The following is an 8,498-nucleotide window of genomic DNA, read 5'->3' on the forward strand; positions in this document are numbered from 1 at the left end:
GAGCTCACAACCTAACATTATTGGTGCAATAAAAAAAGCTAACAAGACTTGAGATATATCTAGTCATAGTTTCAAGGCAGATTCCAGCTCTGATGAGGAAAACGAAGACGTACAAGAATCTATTTGTCTGCAAGTAGGTGGATAAGAGTGGAGCGGATCAGGGAGCTTTCCAACTTTTGCTTTTACATCAAAAACAGTCTTTTTCAAACTGTTTTTTCATTTTCTCCTGATTCACAACAACTGGGATGCAGTTTTAAGCTTAAAATACTTAGGAACATGTAAAAAAACAATGTTTTTTCTCATGAAATAGTGTCAACATATAATATTTATTAGTTTTATTGTGTGCTGTTACCTTTTTTCTCCACAGGATGGAGCCAAAAGCAAATGGTTTAAAAAAATAAAAGCTTCAAGAATGGACACACAACCATTCACTAAACTGAGTTTGCATAAACACTGAAGCTGATCACAGATTAATAGTAGTTATAACCCAAAGGCGCCCAGAGTTCTTGTCAGGCATTAACCAGGAAGCCCAGTTGACCTCCTTTCTTCGGCATGTGAGTCATGAGGTTGACGCGTCTGCTTGTCAACATTAAAAAGCAGACTAATAGAATTTGCGCTCCGGCAGATTGAATGTCAGTCTCCACTTATCAGCGGTGCTCAGCAGAGGCTTGCTCACATGTGGTGGTGTGGGGCCTTGCAAAAGGCCGATCAGATATGTGTGATGCAGGTATGCTGCTGCAGCTCCCCAGTGAGGCACTCTGCTGGGTAAACAGAGCCTCTCCGTCTTGGTAATAAAAGCAGGGTTTTCTTTTATTTGCAGCAAATACAAACAGCCAGGAGAAGCGGTCAGTGCGAGAGACATAAATCACCTCTGAAGATGAGGTAATGAAGCACACATGTGGTGAGTCCATACCTCTGGAACAACCTAGACTCAGTAGTATAGTAGCTGACTCACATCAGACAACAGAGGCTTCCCGGCTGCTGATTTACAGCTGGAAATATATCTAATTTTGTAAATTTGTTTTCAGAATTGAAGTCTTAATTAAATTCAATATAACAGTGGGAGTTTCCAAAGAAACTCTGAAAAATAAAACTCCTTAAACCCATCTGGAAGACGAATTTTTGGAGAGTAGGAATAATATTTTCCTGGATCGAGATTGAAATTAAATCACACACAACAGCAGCATGCTTTTATTTGCAGAGCCTCATATTGTAAATAGCTGAGAAATCTGACCTCTGATCGCTTCATGAGGAAAAGCTCTTGCTGTGAGCCGGTATTGGGTTAGCTAAGGACTTTTTTTTTCCTCCAGAAGTTTCCTGGGGTTTGCTTCTTTTGAAGACTTTATTTATATAGATGGCCTAAATTCCTCACTGAATTACTAGTTTGACTTTGCCGGAGATCCTTTTGTGGTGACATCATTGCCCAAACCACAAGTAAAAGTCGCCCACAAAGGAGGCACGGAAGGAGAAAAGGAGCATCATGAAGGGATCTATTGTTTCTTTCCTTCTCACAGTGGGCACTGCAGATGCTAAAGGATGGAGGCGTGTTTTCTCCATTAGTTCTGTCAGGTGGATTATTATTACTAATCCTCATAAGGTCTCCATTTTCTCCTGTTACAGTATCGTGAACATTTCCTGTTTCTGGAGAAATTCAGGGGTTCTTCTTTTCCGAGGTTGTAGGTGCTCTAAATGATGAACTGCTTCCTTCATTTTCTGCTCACCAGACCATCATCTGGTTAATTAGCACTAATTGATGACGTCTGCCCACATGAATAACTATCAGTGTTTATGGGCTTTGAGACGTGGGAAGACTAAACCAAATCCTAGATTTGAAAAAAAAGCAAAAATTAGGGAAAGAAAAATGTCCCTCTTCCTTCATGGTGAGTCATATTTTTATCTGTCTGCTTTCTCGGCCTAGTTTCTCGGCTGTAGGTTGGATGGAATGCTGATTTTGGACGTGCGGTTGAAAAGAGATCGCTCTGAGAAAACAGCTGACCCCTCAACACTTTCTCTGAAACTGTCCGCCTCAGCAGACAGAGACGCCGGCCTGATCTCTGCTTTCATTTATAATTTGTCTGTGTGAGAACAACCAGTGTAAGGGGCACCAACGTGTCAGGACCCCTAACTGGGGCCAGCGCTGATGGGGTGTACGAGGCCCCAGCAGGCCAAAAAAAGAAAAAAAAAAAACCTGCAGAAAATCACAAGTATTCCTCTAAAGCCACAAATGCTGTTTAGCAGGTAGTGCTAAATTCACACAGAGTGTGAGACGCTCCATCAAGAAAATGCTTTAAGAAATGAGTTTCATACTGGACAAGAACGGAGGAGCATCTTCTTCTTTTATTTTGATTACTAGCACGTCTACTAAAATGGAAGTTCCTCACGCGATGCAGTTCCCCCTGTTAGTGGAGACATACCCCGCCCTAAGGCTCTACGACTCTCCCTTAAAGTCCCAAAATCAACTGCTTGAGCTTTTAAGTGTATTATAATGTTCATTATAAACGACCCCAAAGCAGTATTTTGATCCATTCACGCACTCTTCTAAAAACCTACGCTGTGAGCACCAGCCCCTTCCAAACCCACAAAAACGAGCGGGTTCTCATCAGCTGATGTCACAAAGTGAGAAAAGCCTCCGTCTTCTCTGACAGCATCAGTGGTGGTCAGCTTAACACTTTCACTTTAAATGCACAATCCTGTTTATCTTCCAATTGTGTCCTGTCTCCAATAAATTCAGAGTCAAACAGGTGTTGGTTAATTTAAACCCCAGGCTCCCTTTAGACGCCTCCCTGTCCCCCTGTGTTGGGCACAGTTGTGCAGTCACCAGGTATATTTGTGTTGTGAACCAGCATAGCGATAATCGGTTCTATTAAAGGCAAATATACTCTACACACTTTTTACAAAAGTTCGGATGTAGTTCGTTTTCATGGGAAAAACGCATATATGCTGCCAATGCCGAATCTACGATGATGTCATGAAATGGACGGAGCGACAGGCGGAACCTCAGAGATCGAGGCCTCTTACTTGGGGGTAGGAAAAAAACACAAATTATTCACTTTTCATAAATAATTTGTTCTTTAGTAGGTCAAAGGTAATGTATGATCTTAAACATGGATATAGTTTACTCTGAAAATGGTCTTAAAAACAATAACTTAAGAGTTTTGAAGCCTGAAACATGCATTTATGCTACAAACTTGTCATTGAAAATGGCTGCTTGAACGAGAGTTGTATGTTTGTAGTTTTACAGTTTCTGGTTTTTTTTATGGTTTGGAAGTGAAACGTTTCTTTTAGTATTTTAGCTTTCTATCACTCAAAGTAAAAGGTAAAATAATAAATGCACTGACTTGAAAGCGGGTCAATGCTGTCCATCAACACAAGAAAAAATGTTGACATGTCTGTTAATCTGAGTTCAGTGTATTAACGTGACCAATAAATGGCTTTAAAGACAAAAAAAACTTGTCAATAAAGGTCCAATTAGATAACTATGCTGTGCTTAATTATAATCCACTTCTATCCAGTTTGTCTGCTTGAGCTCAACAACACCAACATAATCCTCTGCCGTCTGCCCTCCAAACAAGGTTAAATTATTAAACTGACTTTGTGCCTTGGAGGGAGTCCGCCACATGCCACCAGTAATGCATCGTAGGGTGAATAAATGATTCCAATTAGGACAACACTTGTACGCTGAAGTCCTGTTGTAGCCGGTGCTGCCACAATCTTCTCGGGCAGCTAAGCCCCATTAGGTGCGGATGAAAGAATGATGGTGGGTGACGGTGTGTGCAGATTCATGCTGGAGTCTGTGCAGCCACAACAGGAGGTGCAGACGACCCGGGGAGCGATCGGGCTCAGTGTACCAACGTGATGCAACAGATACTCACATCTGTCACACAGAAGTGCAGACACAGGGCCCCGCCGGAGACAGGCGGGGACTCTGGTCCACCCGTCAAAGGTACAGCTAAATCAATAACTGGAATCAATAAGAGCAGCAGTGGATTTACAGAGCAAGAAAGTGGAACGTTAATCTGTAGATATGGGTTAGCATCTCTATCATAGATGGCAGCCCTTCATTCAAGCCTGTTAGGTGTTTTTGAATCTCTTCTGTGAATCTTTTTATAATGAATCTGATTTAATAAGGGATCAATAAAGCCAACTGTAATGTTACTAGATTTGCTTAATCATCTTTTGATCTATTTTCAAAGCAGCCACAGTGGTCTTTTAATTATAATCATGAAGTTTTTGTCCAAAATTTCAAAACTTTTTTTGTTTTCTAGGACATAGTTTCTGCAGAGCAGCAGTAGTTTATTAGAAATTCACTTTTGAGTTGCCGCCTCTTCCTGTCATCCACCTGTTTGCACGCTCTGATTTTGGTCTGTTCCTGATTCACAACGATTCGAATAAAGAAATGCAATTTTAAGCTTAATTTTTTTTAAATGTGTTTTCCCCAAAGAAAAAATACCACAACAACCTGGTTAAAAACACCAAAAACACTTTTTTTAATTTGTTATTTGCAAAAATTTTCTGCATTTTTTTCTTAGTCCACAGCTACATGTTTTATTTGTCTTTAATTCACTTCTTAATCATGTAAGATTTGATTTGTTGCTGATCTGGGACGTGTGATCATGCACAGAATTAGTCTGGACGTCATCTGTAATAGAGTTTTGCTCAAGCTCAGCTGTGGAAACACAGACAACCTGCAGATCCCTCTTTCCCATAGAGACCCGATGTACAAATATTACTCATGCTTGTGGTATTCAAGACCGAATATATTCAGTTTTTTTTCTTTGGTTAGGAAAGTAAATGTAGAGATGTTACTGAGAATTTTAACACTCTGAACTTAAAAGTTAATGTTGAACCAACTTGATATTTCTTAAGAGAACATCAGATTGAGGTTTCACCTGGGAGGATTTTTTTTTTTTTTTTTTTTAAGACAGAGGTTTGTTGACTTTTGTCTAAACCTTGTCTTTAATTTCCTGTTGATCAGGTCCTTGGATATGATTTCCTGCCTGCGCTTGGCAGATAATCTAGTCAGTCTTCTGGCTTTATGAGGGTCAGCTTCACCTTATTTTCCTACAATGACTTCATTCATAAACTTCTTACCAATGGCCCCACCTTTTTCATCAGATCTTCACAGGATTCTGAGAACTATTTCAGTTTTGCAGCTTCAAGCGGTCTGGTGGAAGTGTTTGGACAAGTATTAGTGCACAGTAAAGGTGACAGTTCATCATAAAGGTGTGAGACCTATTTTCATCCAGTACAACAGGCGGTAGAGAATCTTTTTTTTTTTAACCTTTTTCCTGTGTGACACTTTGACACTTCTTGGTCCTTTAGGCATATTTGTCTTTAGCTGTAGGCTGCCTCGTCTATTCCAGCAGAAGTGACATCAAAAGTGTTCATTTGCAGACTCTTCCACAGCTCACCCACAGAGATGGATATGGGAGGATCTGACATCTTTCCATCTGCTGGAGGATGGATGAGTTTCACCCGTTTGCACTTGACCTCATTAACTCTGCACACAGCAACGCATTCCCAGCTGCATCCGGACCGTTCCATTCCTGCAAGAGTTTTAGAATGGCTGCTGAGGTTTGTACAGATTAAAGTTACATGGAAACTTGTTTTGCCACCGAGTTTGTTCTGAAGATTCAGTTTGAGTAGAACAACATGTGGGTGTTAGCCTTAGGCCGGCAGTGACTTCATGTTCCTGTGTAGCTTGCACAACATTGTAAGATAATGCCGGCAAACCTCCAACATGACCTCTTATTAAAACCTTTACTTCGCTGAGCTCATAAATCTTTTTTTTTATGCTGATGGTTATCTCAACATGACCCCACAACAAAACTCACTTTCCTCTGCAAAAGTAAAAAATCCCGTTTCACTGACATTTCCCTCTTCTTGCTCTTTACGTTTTCACTCCACATCAAGGCCAGAGTTAAAGAGGAGGATAAAAGAGCTTGTTAGTTTTGCAGAGTGCCTTTTGAGAGAAGCTTTTTTGGCAGCTTCGCCAGCGTTTAGCCTTTAGATGGGTCATGGAAGTGAAGCCCAGTATGACATCTGAGAGCATAAAACAGCCCTCTGGAGCCGGAGAGCTTCATGCCCAAACCAGCAATCCAAGCAGAAGGTCAAACATGCCCTTAATTAGGACCATCACATCCCAGAAACCTCGGGGAATGCTAGGCCGCATTTATTAGGGAGCTTTCTGTGCTGGTTCCATCACCTACAGGCTGGAACAGGACGAGGGGGTTTTCTCGAGTCAGCCAAACAGAAAGTACCTCCAGTTGTTTATTTTCAAATTTTCTTATTCAGCACTGTAACCGGATCGACCCAGATGGCTGCCACTAGCAGGACTGACGGGCTGGTATTTCAGGCTGTTTATATTTGGTGGGGTCTCCAGGGGTATTTTCACAACTAACATGGCTATTATTTCATTACCTGATGAGTTTACACATTGCACTGCGTTGCCAAAAAACATTCCTGAGGATTTTCTTTTCGTCTTTTTTTAAATAGTTTCCCAGTTGTTGACATTGAGCAGGAATTTTTGCCACGTTTTGTCTTTTAGCATGTTAATACTATTAGGAAAATGTGTTTTCTCTGTGGTTCAGGATGTTGTTGCTCAAATCATTTAGGAAATGATTTACATAATGCAAAAAAAAAAAAAAAAAGAATTGTGAACTTTAAAGATTTATGTATTTATTTATTTATTTTTGTGGGGAAATGCCTGGTTTCCTGAAGAAAAAAAAATATTAAAACTCTTAAAATAGAAAAACCTGAGAGCCAATCAGGATGTAAAACTGAATGAACGAAAAACTTAACTACGCAAAGATTGTCGCTGAAAACACTGATAAAAATGCTTTGATAAATGAGGCTATAAGAGAACGAAAGTCCAAAATCAAAAAATGAACCTAAAAAGTTGGTGGTAACTTAAAAAAGAAAAAAAAATCCAAGAATAATCCACATAAACTCATCATTATCCAGCAAAAACACATAAAAGCACTTCATCAAAATTACAATTCAACATTATAAAAACCATAAGGATAAAAAAAATGGAATACAAGTGTTACATGCAATTATTTTTTTTACAAATTATTTTTTCTTTTTTGGTTTCTAGTTCAAAATAATGAAAGAAGTGATGATAAAGAATTTTGCAAAACTTTGGTAATGACCATCAAAATTTGAAATATTCAAAAGTTAATCAAGAAACTCAACAGTTAAAAGTCCTAAATAGTTAAGGAAACATTTTCTTCTTATAGGTTTGTATTAAAACATATTTAGAATAGACTTAAAAAATGGTTCAGTCACAATACAGTTCTGAAAATTTATTTAAATATTTAAATTCTGCAGACTTTTTTTAACCATTTTTTTCTTTTATCTCATTCACGAGTTTCACAGTGGTAAAAACCTCTTAAAATGACAAACTTTTGTGAATTGTCTTAACTGTTTCTATGGTCTTCCATGAGCAAACATGGCAGAGTCCAAACAGTCAGTTAAACCCAGCTGCAACAAGTAATTAGAGTTGCCACTGGAAAACCCACAGAACTACTTCAGATTGAAATGGCAGAAAGTTGGTCTGGAATAAATCCCAGAAAAAAAACATTATGGGTCTAACTCTTTCTTTGATTCTACTGATTTTAACCCAGCTTTGCTCCACATGAACTAAAATCCAAAATAAAACGTCTGTTGCATTCAGTTGTCTCCCTAAAAATTTATACTGCAGAAAGGAAGTGTTGCTTGAAACAAAAAGAGCAATGATGGCAAATTTCAGAAATGAAAACAATGGTAGCTGTGAAATCATCTTTTGACATATATATATTTTTTTTAATTTTGTTTGAAACTTTCTTTTGTCTTTTTTTTTTAATTCGGAAGCACTCCTTGAAGGAGTTGTAAAGTGTTATATCAAACGCATTCCCATTGCTTTTTTTTAAATTATGATTATGCGGTTTTTTGTTAAAATCAAAAACTGTCAGAGTGAAAGTTCATTGGAAATCGGAGCAGGGGGCTTGTGTTATTTTCAAAGTCACAAACTCATTTTCAAACTATCTTTTTTCATTTGCTCCTAAATCACAATAATTTGGAGAAAAAACTTAGAGATGCTAATTTAAGCTCTGTTTTCCTAATACATATACAATATGTCCTCCATTATGAGAAAAATGATGTTAAAAACACCATTTTAATCAGAGTGGGTCTTAAACCAAGTTTAAGCAGCCTTTTTAAAGAATTTTCCGTTTTTGTTTATTTTTTTAATAAACAAATCCAGACAATTTTTAAAAAATTGAAAAAAAATGAGTAAATTGTTTCTTAACTTGAGAAATAAATGAAAAACAATCCTAAAACAACTAATTTTCCATGTCTGGTTTTGTTTAAAAATGTATTCCACTTAGCAAGTGCATCACATTTAGTACATTGCACTAAATGTGCTTTAATTTCTTTAATGGTGAAAGATGTTAAACTTTCTCTGTGGAGCGTCTACTTTCCTTCTGAGCTTCAGGTAATAAATATACTGCAGTGATGAT

General features: G+C 38.2%; 1 long non-coding RNA gene across 1 annotated transcript; it reads left to right on the forward strand.

Annotated features, from left to right (window-relative positions):
• Positions 1 to 1,529: 1,529 nt before the first annotated feature.
• Positions 1,530 to 5,815, forward strand: LOC112153648. Its single transcript, XR_004948582.1, has 3 exons — positions 1,530 to 1,880; positions 3,778 to 3,943; positions 5,395 to 5,815. It is a non-coding gene; the product is annotated as an uncharacterized LOC112153648 (long non-coding RNA).
• The last annotated feature ends 2,683 nt before the right edge of the window (positions 5,816 to 8,498 follow it).

This window comes from Oryzias melastigma, linkage group LG10 (genome assembly GCF_002922805.2).
Source record: "Oryzias melastigma strain HK-1 linkage group LG10, ASM292280v2, whole genome shotgun sequence".
In the NCBI taxonomy this organism is placed as follows: Eukaryota; Metazoa; Chordata; class Actinopteri; order Beloniformes; family Adrianichthyidae; genus Oryzias; species Oryzias melastigma.